The following is a 16897-nucleotide window of genomic DNA, read 5'->3' on the forward strand; positions in this document are numbered from 1 at the left end:
CCCTGGTACCCAAATAGACACACTTGACCACCAAAATTCTTATCATTGTTGAGTGATTCAAGTTACTTCCTAGAGGAATGTTATTTTTCTCTGAGGCAACTCTGAAACCTCATAAGCCTGACTTTGAACATCAGTGTCTGAATTCTTCATTTTCATTATGCATCTGCTATATGTTGATTGAATTCCAACAGATGTTTGCTAGATGTTTTATTCCCCACAAAAGGTGCCCATAATGCATATTCTAAATTGTTGTTAGTAGGAAATTTGTATGTAGAGGAAAAAATGAGAATAATTTTCTCGATATGATTCCTTCTGTCCTATAAAAAAACTGATTATTAATGTGAATTCAATAAATGGCTATTGACCACCAAAATATACTAGACACCCATCTAAATATTATTGATAATATCAAGATGTAGGATTAAATATTTACTGAACTCAAAGATGTTATGGAGTGGCATAGAAGAATCACTGGGATGATATTTGTGGTGATACCATTTGAGAAATAGAATTAAAATGAATTTGGGTCAGAAGTCTGAAAGTTTGCCTTGAATTGGGAGTAATGATGAGGAGCTTCACAGAAAAGGTAATCTATAACTGGTACTCCTCTCATGGTGTATAGCCAATACCATTATTTTTACTTCATAACCTGTGGTACCTCATTCTGTCCTCAGCTCACCTTTCCTTTGTGATGTGGATACTTTTACTTTCTTATTTTGCATTGAATTTTGTCTCAACTGTGCATTCTTGCCATGTCCCTTCTGTTTACAAAGAATGCCTTGGCAGAAAGGCTGAAGTTATACCTATCTTAAAACCAATGAGGCTTTTAGTGGAGGGAATAAAATAAAATTTCTTTGCCTTTACATTTCTTCATTCAATTGCAGCTGTCTCTCTCAACTTTTCTGTCCTTAGGGCTATAAATAGAGCAATCTTTAGACTTGTTCCTTCTTTACTGGGGAAAGGACAAATGTATTTTCTTCTGTTGAATGAAGCACTGTTGGGGTGGTAGTTTTTGTTTTGTTTTCTGTGGTTTGCTTTATGCAAGTGATATTCCAGCCTCAGAGTCTCAAGTGATAAAAGAGAATTAAGAGAATAAAATATAGCTATGATTCAACAATAATTTCTGTCCCTAGGAAAGAAAACAAATTGATTAAATATATTCTTCTACATATATTCTTGTTTTTCACCCAACTCTAGCTACAAAGTCTAACATAGAGACCAGAAGCTATTTATATTGAATGTGCCACAACTACTGGGCTGCAATACATGTGTATAACAAATTCTTGATTGATATATTTGGCTAAAAGCAGAGTTGATTGTCTATAGATCAATTGGCTCTCACCAGGAAAGTAAGTCTCTATAAATGTCAGTATATACCAAAAGGGAGCTTTAGTAAACTATAGTCTCATCTCATAATTTACAAAATCATCTGTACTAGGTGCATGTTGCACGGAAGATGCCCTTCTTAACAAAATACAGAAAAGTCATTAGACTAGTTAAATTTGGCTTGATGTGATTTATCTTCAGTTGCATCCATTTTCCTGTTAATTACATAATTTTGCATGTATGTGCCTGTATGCATGTGTACATGTGTATATGAATGCCATGTTCTTTTTCATAACTGAAAGGAATTGCATTGTATGTATTTCCTAGTTTCTTTAGCCAGCTTATTGTTGCTGGACACCTGGGTTCTATCCACAAGCCAGCTGCTATGAAGAATGATGCAATAAACATTCCACTATCTCTTTGCTATATTGACTGGGCGCTCTTTTGGTAAACACCTAAGCTAAGAAACACAATCGTGTGTTTTCTACCATTTGGTGTTCCTATGTTTTATAGATACGTTAAATCATGTACGTACACGTGACATGAAAGTAGATGTAAAATTATTCAGGGGACAAAAAAGTGCAACAAGGGAAGAGTATGACAGCAAACGCAAGGCAGTCACATAGCATATTGATGGAGGTAAATGGTACACTATATAAAACATGATGGAAGAATCCAGGGCCAGAGATTAATGTGGTTTCACATTTAAGCAATGCTAAATTTAAGGTAATTAAAACATTAAAGTAATGTTTGCTAAAAATTTATCAAAATAGAATTGGGAGCTAGAGACTCTATGCTGACAGCTTAGTGAATGTCCATACAGGAGGAATGGCTGGTGGGAGTAGAATTAGGATCTCTAGGAAGGATGTGGCTACGAAAGGCAAAGCTAAGCTGCAAGGCTCAAGGATGGAAGGAACTTGAGGGAGCAAGGTGTGGTCGAGGAGAACAAATGCAACAGAAAGAATGAATGAGCAGTATTGAGTTTTTTTTAAAAAAAATATACCATCTGGTTTGATAGCTTAAGATCAGTAATTGTGCTTTGGTGGGCTGTGAAGGCAAACAGCAGAGTGAGGTGGGTTAACCAGCAGAATGTCTCAGCTCCCCAGTCACGCAAGGACATAAAGTTGCTTCACCTTATGGTTCTGTCACTATCTTTGCTGTCTAGTGCTATAGTGCTGTGAATTCTTCACTGTCTGTGGGAAAAGCCAGTGTGTGGAGGACTGGCCAGGAGCTTTCTCAGGAGGGAAACTGAAATCATACACATCTCACCATGGATATTCTACCAGCCAGATCCCAGTTTCATGGGTTCCTTTGTCACCTGGTTGAATACCACAGGGAGAATAGACACAGAAACCCTGAACACAAAGCAGGATTCTCCGTGGATGTTTCTCTATCTTCTGGAATTAGAAAACATAGTGAATGGTTACAGCTCTTTTAGAATTTGTCTAGCAGGTTTTCTGACTTCCGTCGGAAAACCCAAAAAAAAAAAAAAAAAAAAAGAAAACATAGTGAATGATTTTGAAGTAAAGGAGACATTTAGCAGGATTTTTCAGCTCTTGCGTGCTCTGATTTCCTATTTGTAGTTTATCTATTAGAAAGGACGCACAAATCTCTCTTTCTTTCTTCCTTCCTTCCTTCCTTCCTTCCTTCCTTCCTTCCTTCCTTCCTTCCTTCCTTCCTTCCTTCCTTTCTTTCTTTCTTTCTTTCTTTCTTTCCTTCTTTCTTTCTTTCCTTCTTTCTTTCTCTTTCTTCCTCTCTCTTTCTTTTTTCTTCATGTAATTCTATTTATAAACTCCCCATTTCTTATATTGGAAATAGATTTTTTTCACATGATACACTCTAATTACATCTCCCCCTTGCTCTACTCATCCCAGTTCTTCTTCACCTCTCCTTCCATCCAGATTTAGTCTCTTTCTATCTCTCATTAGAAAATAAACAGGCTTATAAGAGACAACTAATCAATTAAATATAATAAGACAGAACAAAAGCTCTTCCATAAGAATTGGACAAAACAAAGAGAAAGGAAAAGAGGCCAAGAGTAGGCACAAGAATCAGAGACCCACTTGTTCACACACTCAGAAGTCCCATAAAAATACTAAACTGGAAACTATAATATATACACCCAGAACCTGATGAAGATTTATGCAGGCCCTATGCATGCTGTCACAGTTTCTGTAAGTTCATATGAGCTTTGATAATGTTGATTTCGAGGGCATTGTTTCCGTGGTATCCTCCATCTCCTTACACTCTTTCTCGCTCCTCTTCTGCAGGGTTTGTTGTTCCCTGAGGGGAGGGATCTGATGGAGGCATTCTATTTAGGGCTGAGTGTTCTAATGTCTCTTAATTCTGCACATTGTGTGGCTATGGGTCTCTGTATTTGCTCCTGTCTGCTTCAGGAGGAAGTTTCTCTGATGATGGCTGAGCAAGGCACTGGTCTATAAGTATAGCAGAATGTCATTAGGATTCATTTTATTGCCACATTGTTTTGTTTATTTTGGAGGGCTCATGACTCGGTTGGTGGTTATGTGTCCCTTTTGGTAGGGTGTAGAGTAACTTCCTTTACCCAAACTGCTAGCATGTAGGGTTGAAGGCACCAGCTTGACTTTCCCATGTTCAATGAGTTGTATAGCTGTTGTCTTCAGCAATGAGACTTTGCTATCAGTTTGTGGAGAGAAATCTATAGTCTCATCAACAGCCTGAGTTGTTTAGAGATTCCCACTGGACTCCTTTGGCCACAAATCAATTAGGTATGCAATCCAGTCATGAACCTGGAAGCTTCATTTGGTGACAAGAGATATCCAACTGGGCCTCTGTCTCCCCCATTATTTGGCAATTTCATTTAGATTGACTTCATATATGTATATATTTTATGCAATGTTTACTGTATTAGGTTTCCATGCCACCTCTCAAATAGTTGTGATTTTTAGCTACTTTCAACCATATTCCCTACTTCTTCTCTCTTCTCTACCCTTCTATACTTAATGCCCCCATTCCAGCCTCCCATCCATCCATCCATCCATCCATCCATCCATCCATCCATATCTATTCTATTTTCCTTTTTTAATGAGATCTGTTCCCTCTAGTCCCTTATTCTAGACCTAATCTCTGTGATTGTCTTGATTGTAGCTTGGTTATCCTTGGCTTAAATGTTAATAATCACATATAAGCAAATATAGACCACATTTGTCTTTCTGGGTCTGTGATACCTCACTTGGCATGATTTTTTTTCTAGTCCAGTTCATTTGTCTGCAAACTTCATGATTTTAGTTTTTTTTTTTTTTTTTTTTTTTTTTTTTTTTTTTTTTTAATGGCTGAGTAGTAATCCGTTGTATTAAAGTACCACATTTTCTTCATCCATTCTTCTGTTAGGGGACTTCTAGGTTTCCAATTTCTGTTTATTATGAATAGAGAGAAATGAATGGCTGAGTGAGTGTGTCTGTGATAGGACGAAACATCTGTTTGGTATATTCCCAAGAGTGGTGTAGCTGGATCTCGGTCAATTCCCATCTTCCAGAGGAACTGCCACACTGATTTCCATAGTGGCTGTACTAGTTTGCACTCCCACCCCCAATGGATGAGTGCTCCCCATACTCCATATCCTTGCCAGAATAAGCTGTCACTTGTTTTGTTGATCTTAGCCATTCTGACAGGTGTAATATAAAATATCTTATTAGAGACAACCAAGAAACAACAAAAAAGGCTTTAATCCTATCTGCCCTCTTCTTTGAGGGGAAATTTTCACAGTAGTTGTTAGATTCTGAAGCCACACAGATGACATGGGGTTTGAGGAAATTAGAGGCAGAGAGAAGTAAAGTACAAAGCCACAAATGATGATTATTAAGGCACTTTCTGTCCAGAAAGATGTGAGTATTACCTAAAGCTGTGGACTCTTGACAGAAGTTACTCAGACTCAGACACAGGCTGGAGATTTTGTCTGAGCATAAGCCAGGCATCTGAAACCATCAGTGGTGGAGAATGTAGCAGTGTAACTGCTCCACTATGTATGATTATGGCTAACAAATCTGAATGTGCTTGGAACTTAGCACTGGGAGAATACAGTGGTGGCAGTAAATATTCTACAATGAGCAAATAGGCAATGGGAAATGAAGATCAGATTTTTAAAAAGTTGTGGGAAAGAAGGATTTTGTAAATAATAACTATAATTGGATACAACTTCTATGGGATAGAGGATTCAACATTTTAAATCTAGGTCCTGAAAGATTGCTCAGTGGGTATAGCCACTTGTCTGGAAGTGTAGAGACTTAATTAGATCCTAGAATATATGTAAGGTAGAAGAAAAAAAACTGACTTCACAAAGATGTCCTCTGATCTATGTATCCTGCCTTCTCCCAACCAATACTATTAACAAATTTTAAAATTCCAAAAATCTGACCACAGAATCTATCACAGGGATTCCAGGTGGGGCAGTCTGAGAAATTCAGAAATGGAAACACATGCCACATCTTGGGTCTTCCTAGACAAGCAACAAGTTCCAATAAAAAGGAAGTATGTTACATAACACTGCAGAATGTACTGAACTTAAGAGAGACATGGATCTGACAGAGAACTGCTATGGAAAAAGCTGCATTACCTGGTACCTTTGCCAAAGATAAGACAACCAGTTGTTTACAGCAGACAGAGAGCAAGAGAGAGAGAGCAAGAGAGAGACAGAGAGAGAGAGAGAGAGAGAGAGAGAGAGAGAGAGAGAGAGAGAGAGAGAGAGAGTTGGTTGGATAGTAATACTTTTACATGTAGGGAAGAACAGAGAAGCCTACAAAGACCCATTTATTAGTGCTCTACAGATATCTCTATTCCAAATTGGAAAATCTAGACCAAGCATTTTCAGAAAGAAACAATGCAGATGTAGAAGGGGGAATGCATTTAAATTTCAACCATAGTTTATGAACTTAGTTCTACAAAGACAGATGTTATGAAATCAAGGCCCCAGAAAAAAAGATCGTAGAAATTTCAAATGCTGATCCTATCAAATGTTCTTTGAGGGAATTTGTAGTTAGAAGAAACATCCCCAAACTGGAAATATTCAGATTTTCTTTTCTTGTATTGCATGTCATGGAGTGGCATGGCATGTCTCTCTCTGTCTTTCTCATGGTGTGTGTGTGTGTGTGTGTGTGTGTGTGTGTGTGTGTGTGTGTGTGTGTGTGATTTGTATGTATATGTTTATGCACAGGCGTGTAAGTTCCATAGTTATACATGTGGCAGTGAGGGAACAAACGGGTGTTTATTCTTGCTTCCTGCTGTGTTTGAGCTAGGATCTTTATTTTATTTTTCTTGTTGACTGTTGCACATGCAAGCTAGCTGGCATACAAGTTTCTCCAGTGTCTTTCTCCTTCTCCTCCTCCTCCTCCTCCTCCTCCTCCTCCTCCTCCTCCTCCTCCTCCTCCTCCTCCTCCTTTCTCACTGTGGGCCCATTGAGATTACAGGTACTTGCTACTCAGCTTTAGGTGGGTTCTGGAGGACTCAATGCACGTGGTCATGCTTGCCTAATAAGTCTTTAAGAGCCATTCTGCAACTTAAGGTGTTCATTTCTAAAGGGAAAAAAACATGGTTGAGAAGAAATATTCATCAGTCAGTTTGCTAACAGTCTACTGCCAAATTTCAGAATGTAGAAACAGATGTCTGTGTTCATTTGGAGAAGTTTGCTGTAGTCATTTCAATGCAGCAGAAGTCTATGAAGGATAGTATGAGCCAAACTATCTCCATTGTAGTCCAGATCCTATTCATAATTATTACAGTTGAAAAACAATAGTGTAGAAGGGGCAATGTAGTTGGAAGTTTTCCTGTGTCCTGGCCTGCTGGTGGTCGGGACAAATGTCTCCCACTTGTGTCCCCCAAGTAAACACACAGAGGCTTATATTAATTACAAACTGTATGACCATTTGCTTAGGTTTATTACTGACTAGCTCTTACACTTTAATTAACCCATAATTCTTATTTATATTTAGCCATGTGGCATGGTAACTTTTCTCAGTTCTACCTTATCATCTTGCTTCCTCTGTGTCTGGCTGGCAGCTTGTGACCCAGCCTTCCTCTTCCCAGAGTTCTCTTTGTCTACTTACCTCACCTATACTTCCTGCCTGGTTACTTACCAATCAGCATTTTATTTATCAACCAACCAGAGCAACACATATTCACAGCATATAGAATGATATCCCACAGCACCTCCCCTTTTCTGTCTAATCAAAAAGGAAGGTTTTAACTTTAACATAGTAAAATTACATATAATAGAACAGTTATCAAGCAAGAATTACAGTTACAAATATCTAGTCTATTTTTATTTTGCAAAATTAAAGAAAATATTATATCATTTATGTGTATTTATGAGTCTAAAGTTTCAAATCTAATTTTTCTTTTATCATAACCAAGAAAAATTATAACTATCTAGTCTTCAACTACATCAAAGACCCCAGAAGAAATAATATTACCTAAGTAAATAAGAAGAGTATTGTAAGCAACTTCCAAAAATCTAGGATGACAGAGACAGCTGGCTGCCTGGACAGTCGTCTAAAGTTCCTGTGCAACACTGGGGCATCCTTCTTCAGCCCACAAGCCTAGAGTCTCTCAGTTGCTTCTCTCTGTGTCCTGTAGACTGTCTGGCGGTTTTTATGTGAAGCAGGAATCTGAAGGACCATCTCTCCTTGCAAAGTTCAGTGGTCACCTTCCTATGAGTGCTGCAAGTCCAGTTTATACAGCATACTGTCAATCAGCCAACTCAAGGGCACTTTTTGCCCAGTGGCTAACTTTTGCCACAAGGAAAGCAAACACTATAATGAGTTTGTTCAATGTCCATCATTCTCCTTGAAGTAATTGGTGCTGCTGGGAGTGGACATGTCTAATTATCCAGAAAAGTCTAAGTTTTTAAAATATTATAAATTCCATATTCTGTAGGTCTTTGAAGTGTTTGAAGATTACCTACCTAATTGAAATATATCTATGTATACCTAGAAGACTTAAGTAACATGACTATAAGTTTGATTATAATAGATTACTAATAATCTGCATTTCTTAATTATATATTACAATTTTAAATGAGCTACACAAACATAATAACTTGAACAAGAGTAGAAATATACATACAGTATACCAAAATTATCATTAAATTTGTATCAATAAACTAAAATCCATAGCAATGTAAAATGCTTCAAACAAGTTGTTGCTCTTTAAAAGGAGATTCAATAATCTGCCTTTTCATTGTGTCATATCTATATCCAATCCCTCTTTTTTCTTTAGAAAGATATTGACTATGACCAATAACAATTTGTAATCAATTTATAAACAAACACAAATATCCATAAATCATTTTTGGGGAATGTGGGCATAGTTTTCTAAGCTACTTCCTGCTGGTCAGGGGCACTGGTAGTCTTATGGGGATCCTGAGAAAATTCGAGATAATGGTCAAGTCCTGGAAATACTGTCTATAAATAACCTTTGTTGATAGGTACCATCTGTTAAGGTTCAGGAGGTCTGGCTTGATCAAATCTGATCCATCTTAACCTGGAACAAATTCATAGCCTCTTGCTTCCTGTGGAAACAAAAGCAGAGTCCCCTTTCCAAAGCAATATATCCTTAGATCCAAATTTTGAAGTCAAGATACCTTCAAAATATACATATTGGCTTATTTGAACAACCTTTATAGTTTCTTTCTTCAGTAAAAAGTCCCAAAGACAATATAATCCAGATTCTCTGTGTGGTTTCCATCTTTACGTGACTTATTTTTTATATTACTTTTACTTTCTCTTTAAAGACTTTATTTTTTAAAACTTTCTATTTCTTTATATAACTGTCTATATTCCTTTTCCTCTCTCTTCCAAGCCTATGTACATTTTTACACACATTGTAAACTGTTTAGGGTTTATTCCATCTGCCTTATTGTGAATCTATTGCTTTAAATTGCAGTGGCTTGTACTGAAGCAGAAGTCTTGGCTGCTGACTCCACCCACTTTAGCTTTCTAACATGGTAGAACTACATTTACTGGCTGTTTTTGGCTTTGTTGTTGTGTGTTGAGAAGCCCCTTTTAAACTCTTTTAGGCCTTATGGAAATTCGAGAGCCCCATGTTGGTACACCAAATGTTGTTGGAAGAGTTGGAAGTTTTCTTGTGTCCCAGCCTGCCAGTGGTCAGGACAAATCTCTCCCATTTGCATTCCCCAAGTAAACACACAAAGGCTTATATTAATTACAAACTGTATGGTCATTTGCTCAGGTTTATTACTGACTAGCTCTTACACTTAAATTAACCCATAATTCTTATTTATATTTAGCCACGTGGCTTGGTACCTTTTCTCAGTTCTGCCTTATCATCTTGCTTCCTCTGTGTCTAGTTGGTGACTCCTGACTCTTCCATAATTCCCCTTGTCTGCTTACCCTGCCTATACTTCAGGCCTGGTTACTGGCCAATCAGCATTTTATTTATCAACCACTCAGAGCAACACATATTCACAGCATACATAGTGATATCCCACAGCAGGGCAATATTCACACATGTGGAGAATATGCTTGGCTTTTATTTTTAACAAAAAATAAAATATCAATAAAAACACTTTTATAAATAATTAACATTTCAATAAGTCCAGACTTCCCTTTACCTGGACTAGTTCCGTTCTTCTCTGTTCTTCCTTAAAAATAACCAATGCAGTGATTTTTTTTCCTTATTTTTTTCTGTTTATTAACACATGCATACTGAGTAGCAGAGGAGATAAATGCTAATATTCAAAATATATTCACAAAATATAACTTACATATATTGAACTATTCCATTCTTTAAAAACACACATATTTGAGGTGATCATAAAGATCAAAGTTCTTTTGCTGAGATATGCAGGATAGTCCATTGCATAAAATAACACCATTTGTGTAGCTGGAATACCTTGAAGCACATTTCTTCTCTTTGAAAATGAACTGGCAATTAGACGATTTTCTTCACACAAAATCCTCAAGTAGCCCAGTGTTCAATGTTGTATGATGGTATCTCTACCTTCTTAAGCAACTGTGGAGTTACTTTGCAATATGTTTGCTAATCTTTATGCTCAGTTTTTCATTATTCATGTGATGATGGTCCTAGGTGTGAACACAGAGTTGACTCTATTTCTAATCTGTCATGAATATAATATTTTGGTTCAGATTTAGGAGCATGAAGAGTTTTTTCATCTATGAAGTTCAAACCAGCTAGCTTTCAAAATTCAAAGCTTGAAACCACACTTTGGTGTCCACAGGCACAGAAATATTAGATATAGGCTGCAACTCTTCAAGAGATTAACTGGCATTTGTATATGCACTTTCATTACTCTTTCCTTTGCTCGATGCTGTGGAGAGTCTACCTAGTGTCAAGTGATAGTCTTGCCCAGAGATATGCAGCCATAAAGACAAACATGTCCTCCTGGCATTTACTATTAATTAAAGGGTTACCAAAAATCAGCAAATAAAACAGTGAGCTGTGATTTGAGATAGTAATGATGTTATAAAGAATAATTTAAAACACGTGAGAAAGATTGTGAGGAGAGAATGAGATGTTCAGATAATAGTATCAGCAATAGAAATAATGGTTTATTATGTGAAGATGCTGTTCTAAGATAATTACATATTAAACCTTCTTATCACAAAAGCTCATTGAGTGAGGTTGCACTTAAAACTGTCTTTTATAGAAGAGGAAACAGAAATCCAGAGAGGGTAGGTAGCTTTCTGAGGTCCTACAGTTTATAAGAGGTTGAGATGGGTTGGTAGGAACAGTATTTTGAAGAGGTAACACTTGAACTAAGGGCAGGCTAAAAAGCAACCCATGGAAGTCAAAGGAAAGATCAAGTACAAATGTGTTGCAAGCAAGGTGCTTGATATGTTCCTGGAAAAGAGAGGCTAATATGAAGAAGTTTCTGGAAACTTCCTTATCAAAAATATCCCATTGAAACAACTTTAAAGCACCATATTTTTTACTTGAAGTAGTAATAAAAAACATGTGACCCCAAAATAAAGAGTCTAGAAATTAGTATTTGGGAGCCTTTCCATGGTGAAATGGGACTCCATAGGACCACATATAGAAGAAAGATAGATCATGAAAGCTGTTGAATTTTTTAAGATGCAGATTTGTGGTCAGAATAATAGGAAAATAATGAATAATCTGATTTCAGCATGGTAGCTCAAAGAGGAGTTATAGAAGTCAGGTCAGGTTTAAGCAGCTTCACTGCTAATTCTGAAAGAGCCAAATAGTTTCATAATACCAAGTAAGTCAATCATTAATATCATGCCTCTGGACTCTATCATTATCCATAGTATAGTCAACTTTCACCAGTCTCTTGAATAAAGACATACAATATGTTATGCAACTTGTGGATAGCATATGACTAAATACGAATAGTGACAGAAAGAAACAAATTATATATCAATTAAATGGGCTGAAATTAGATATTATATTCACAAACACTGTAAAACTGTAAAGGTGAAAACCATAAAGTTTTATATTGAGTTTAAGCACATGTATACATGTGAATGTGCATGTATTCCTGTGTGTGTGTGTGTGTGTGTGTGTGTGTTGTTTCTATACTAATGATTAAACAACAAGAGAATAGGGAGTCTCCCGACCTCATAGAATGGTATCAGGCACAAAATGAGTTTTCAGTTATCAGTTGAATGGATAACTTGAGAATACATGCATGAAGGAAGGTCTCCTATGGGGTTACATCTTTTTTTTCTTTTTTTTAATTGAGAAATTTTTTATTCATTTTACATACCAACCATAGGTCCTCCCTCTTCCCTCCTCCGGCCTCTCCCCCAGCCTTCTCCCTCCCAACTAATCCCAATTTCCTCCTCTGAAAAGGTAAGGACTCTTATGGCAAGCCAGCAGAGTTTGGTACTTCAGTTGAGGCAGGTCCAAGCCCCTCGCCCTGCATCAAGGCTGTGCAAGGTGTTCTGCCATAGGTAATGGGCTCAAAAAAGCCAGCTAATGCACCAGGTATGGATCCTGATTCTACTGCCAGGGGGCCCTTTAAGCAGCTCAAACTACACAGCTGTCTTACTTATGTAGAGGGCCTAATCCAGTCCCATGGAGGCTCTACAGTTGTTGGTCTAAAGCTCATGAGTTCCTACTAGTTTGGTTTGGTTGTCTCTGTAGGTTTCCCCATCATGATCTTGATGCCCCTTGTTCAGTGGTTAAGAGCACGTATTGTTCTTGTGGAGTTGCATCTTAAACCCTCACATTTTATGGTATATAAAGACAAGTACATTTAAAATACTTTGAATATGAAAAGTTTCTGCTTATCTTCAACGCCATGGACTCTAAGGGATTTTTGTTCCTGAATTTGTTCTTTACACTTATTAAGATACAAATGTTCCTGGGTGGTTATGCTTTTAATGTAGTACTTGGACAGCAGAAACAAGAGAATCTTTGTGAGTTTGAACCCTACCTTGTCTATATAGAGAATTCCAAACCAGCCAATGCTACACAGTTGGACCCTGTCTCAAACCAAACAAAACAAATCAAAGATTAAACAAACAAAAACCACAGAACCTTTAATTTTCTTATTAGGAGAAACATACATCTCTCAAGATGAAGGTCAAATGTTTCCCATTAGTACATCATAAGCCAGATCCGTCAGTAGTACACAGCCTTTCCTACATTATTTTGAGATGCTTTGGCTAACAGGAAGGACTAAAGCAAAACATGGTGAAAATAAATATGTGGTAGAATGAATGCGCAATGTCCCCCCATAGCTCAAATATTCGAACACTTGGTCCATGGCTCACAGAGCTGTTTGGAGAGGTTGTAGAATCTTGATGAAAGCAGTATGTTGCTAGAGTTAGATTTCAACAGTATATAGCCTCACATCATTCTTGTTTGCTCTCTCTACTTTCTTATGAAATTTGTCAGCTCCCTGCTCTGGCCACGTGCCTTCTCCACCAATATTGACTCTCCTCTCTGGCATCTTAAGTCAAAACAAGTTCTTCTTCTTTAAATCGCTTTTGGCTATGGTGTTTGATAATAGCAAAAAAAAGTAATTAATATAAAAGTTTATGGAAATGAGATAACATGTGCATAACCTGAATACACAGACAGAAATTTAGTATGGAGATAGAAGCTGGAGTCCATGACTTGCCTTTACAAATGTTTGCAACTGTTGGGTCAAATAAGGTAACATGTTTATGACAAAGGGCAGTAGTTAAAGCCTGGGATCACTGTAATTATCTTAGAACAAGATCTTTGCATTTCCCTAATACCTAACCAAATCGTTTATATAGTTAATTATCTTCCTAACATCTATTATCTATATAGCCGAACCAAGGTGAAACATACCATTTAGTGAGCCATAGTTCTGTTTAACATACAGGAAAAAAAAGATTTTCTCAACAGGAGATTTAGATGCTTTAAGAATAAGCAAGTTCTCTTACACTGAAAATACTAAGGAACATCTGAGAGACATTCACACATGTACAATGGTTTCATGGGCTGGGTTAGTAGTTTGTCCAAATGCTCAAGACAGCCCCCCCTTTTTTGATTTTTTTGAGACAGGGTTTTTCTGTGTAGCTTTGTGCCTTTCCTGGATCTCACTCTGTAGACCAGACTGGCCTCGAATTCACAGAGATCCACCTGTCTCTGCCTCCCGAGTACTGGGATTAAAGTCATGAGCCACCACTGCTCGGTGACAGCCCCTTTTTATATTCACTCCTAATACTCAACATTAGGAAGACAGGTAGTAGAGAGAAAATTGTTTAAACAATTCTTGAGAGAAGAGTTTGCCAAGAGTCTTTATAAGCCATCAGGACAGAAAAAGAAAGGTAAACATAGTAAGTTAGAATTGCTAGGAGTGTCCAGGAGACAGTGGGAGCAAATGAGACTCTAAATGATAGCTCTCCATTTCTGAGACAGTCATAAACTTATCTGTAACAATTGCAATTAAATGAGGTGTAACCTGGGCAGCTGTCTTGATACATTAGATGGCCACCTGGAAAAATGAAAGTACAGTTCCTTTCCATGTAATGCACCAATATCAGCTCCTGAAAGGGTGACATCTCAAGGGTCTCAAATCTATCTAGTGGTGGTTATTTATAAAACATGATTGTCAAATCTTTTGTGACCCAGAATAGGCTAAGGCTGATCTGTTCTTAATCATTATAGTTATCGAACTGTTTTGTGGATTGTGTAGTCTCTTTAATCATAAAAGCAACCAAACATTCAGGCAAATAGATTCAATTTTACTGTGGTCCCGTCTTTACTCCTTAGATTTAGTCAGTTGAGATTTCTTCTGTTCTAGAGCCTTACTTTCAATCCTCACCAAATATTATTCATATCTTATACTTAGAAAAAGGAAAGAAAGCAACAGCTCTGTTTAGAGGTTGTGAGATTATTCCAATATAGCATATGGGAGACAGTTGTGTATCTTGGTCTATTTGAGGGGCCCCTAGCAGTGGGATCAGGATCTGTCCCTGGTGTATGAACCAGCTTTTTGGATCCCATTATTTATGGTGGGAAGCCTTGCTCAGCCTTGATGCAGGGTGGAAGGGCTTGGTCCTGCTTCAGCTGTATGTACCAGGCTTTGCTAACTCCTCATGGGAGGTCTTACCCTTTTGGAGGAGGGGATGTGGGTTGGTCCGGGGTGGGGAAGGCTGGGAGGGGAGTGGGAGGAGGGATGAGAGGGGAATCTATGGTTGGTATGTAAAATGAAGAAGAAAATTTCTTAAATTAAAAAAAAAAAGAAGCAGGCTAATTTGTACTGTACAGGTTAGTTGGAAAAAGCCTAAGCTAAGGCCAAGCTTTCATTAATACAGTCTTCATGTCATTATTTGAAGGCTGTCAGTCTGAGAAGGTCTGACAAAAAAAGTTTACTACATTTGATGCCAAAATCCACATAAGGCCTGAGAAAGCTTCCTGGAAGCTGCAGTGAACCCCTACTGTGCAGCTGAGCACTTGAGCAGCTGGTACTGCATACAAACTGCCTGCCACAGGCAGACACAACAAATTCCCAGAGCTGGGGCAGGTAAATGTGGCTCCAGGGCTGGTACCAGTAAAGCATAAAGCTAGGCTTTAACCCAACCAAAAGGGGGTGGAGCCAGCTGCCAGCACCTCATGTACTAAGCTGACCCATGCGGCAGATAATCTGGACATTTAAGGTTTGGCTCATATTGTAAGAGAAGGCTGCAGATGTTCATAAAGTCAGGTCTGGACCAAGGAAACCTCTGAACAGTTTACAATATGTATGAAAATGTGCTTAGATGCTGAAGAAAAGAAAATGGGTAAAGATAGTTACAGAAAATATAGTTTAAAAATAATAAAATCTTTAAAGAAAGAGTAAAGTAATATAAAAGCCACATAAGGATGGGAAATATTATGACACAGCATGTCTGGATTCTATATTGGGCTTTATTAATTTCAAATTTTTTAAATAATAAAGAACTACAAGCAATGGCTTCTGAGAGACATTGGATTATGAAAACTGCTAAATTAAATCATAATATATGTTTTAAGGATGTCTTAATTTCAGAATGGAAGTCAGAAAATGTGTTGCGTTGAGGGAGAGGTTATGCTTTTGTTTCCATGGGAAACAAAAATAGGCATGAATTTCTTAAAAAATATAGACCAGGTTTGATCAAGGAAGAACCCTGAAAATCTTAACTACAGATGAGAGGGAAAAAACAAACTATAAGACAGATGGCATAGAAGCCATTGACTTGGGGACAGCTATGAGATTGGATGAGACATGATAAATCTTGTTGCCTACCGAGTCCTCATGACAGTTTGGTTATACAGTCCAAATAGACATAAAGTTGATAGATACCTTTTACTATTCAAACACAAAGCAGAGATTCACTATAGCTGACTTGTACATACTACACATTCCATACTTGTTAATGAATATTTTATATAAATTACCTTTAAATGTTTGTGTGTTTTCAGTAAAAAAAAGGACCAGACATCAATGAAAATAAGTAGTCCAGGTGATCCAGCCTCTCAGAATACCTCTGTTGCAGTTTCCTCAATAATCTGTGTTCATAACAACTTCAAAGCCATGAGTTAAGAGAATCCAGCCTCACAGACTACTCTAGCCAAGACTTCACATAAGCCCTACACTTTCCCATTACACAGAGACTGGACAATAAATGATACAACTAGCTCTGCCAGGACTTAACCATTACCTAAATTTTCTCAGGGTCCCCTAAAGATACTATCACCCCTAGACAACAGGAAGCAGTCTAGAGTACATGCTGCCCACATTCCCTAGAGGGGGGTTATGTGGTTTTTGGTCATTTAGTGGATTTTGGATGTTTGTCATCATTTAGAGAGACTTGATATAAGTTGTTGTGGATCATGGTCAAGGGAAAAAGTAAGCAAAGGAGGTTAGATACAGAGATCTCATTCTAAAAAAAAGTGGTGGGATATGAGAAGGATAGGATAAAAGTCTAGATTACTGAATCTAGTTTTAGACTATATATATGTTTCTGCTCTTATTTAAGGTATTGTACCTATGGAGTTCACTTAAAAATGTAATGTAAAATTCTAGTCCTTGAAAGCTATTATTGGAAACTATTTAGGATAATTAAAAAATGCAGGTTAGTAGTTAATCATCTATAAC

At 37.5% G+C, this 16897-nt stretch overlaps 1 non-coding gene across 1 annotated transcript; it reads left to right on the forward strand.

Moving 5' to 3' along the window:
* The first annotated feature begins 2743 nt into the window (after window positions 1-2743).
* LOC121826975 (U7 small nuclear RNA) lies at window positions 2744-2806 on the forward strand. The gene has a single exon (XR_006069126.1). It is a non-coding gene; the product is annotated as a U7 small nuclear RNA (small nuclear RNA).
* Window positions 2807-16897: the final 14091 nt, after the last annotated feature.

The sequence above is a fragment of the Peromyscus maniculatus genome, chromosome 1 (assembly GCF_049852395.1).
Source record: "Peromyscus maniculatus bairdii isolate BWxNUB_F1_BW_parent chromosome 1, HU_Pman_BW_mat_3.1, whole genome shotgun sequence".
Lineage (NCBI taxonomy): Eukaryota > Metazoa > Chordata > Mammalia > Rodentia > Cricetidae > Peromyscus > Peromyscus maniculatus.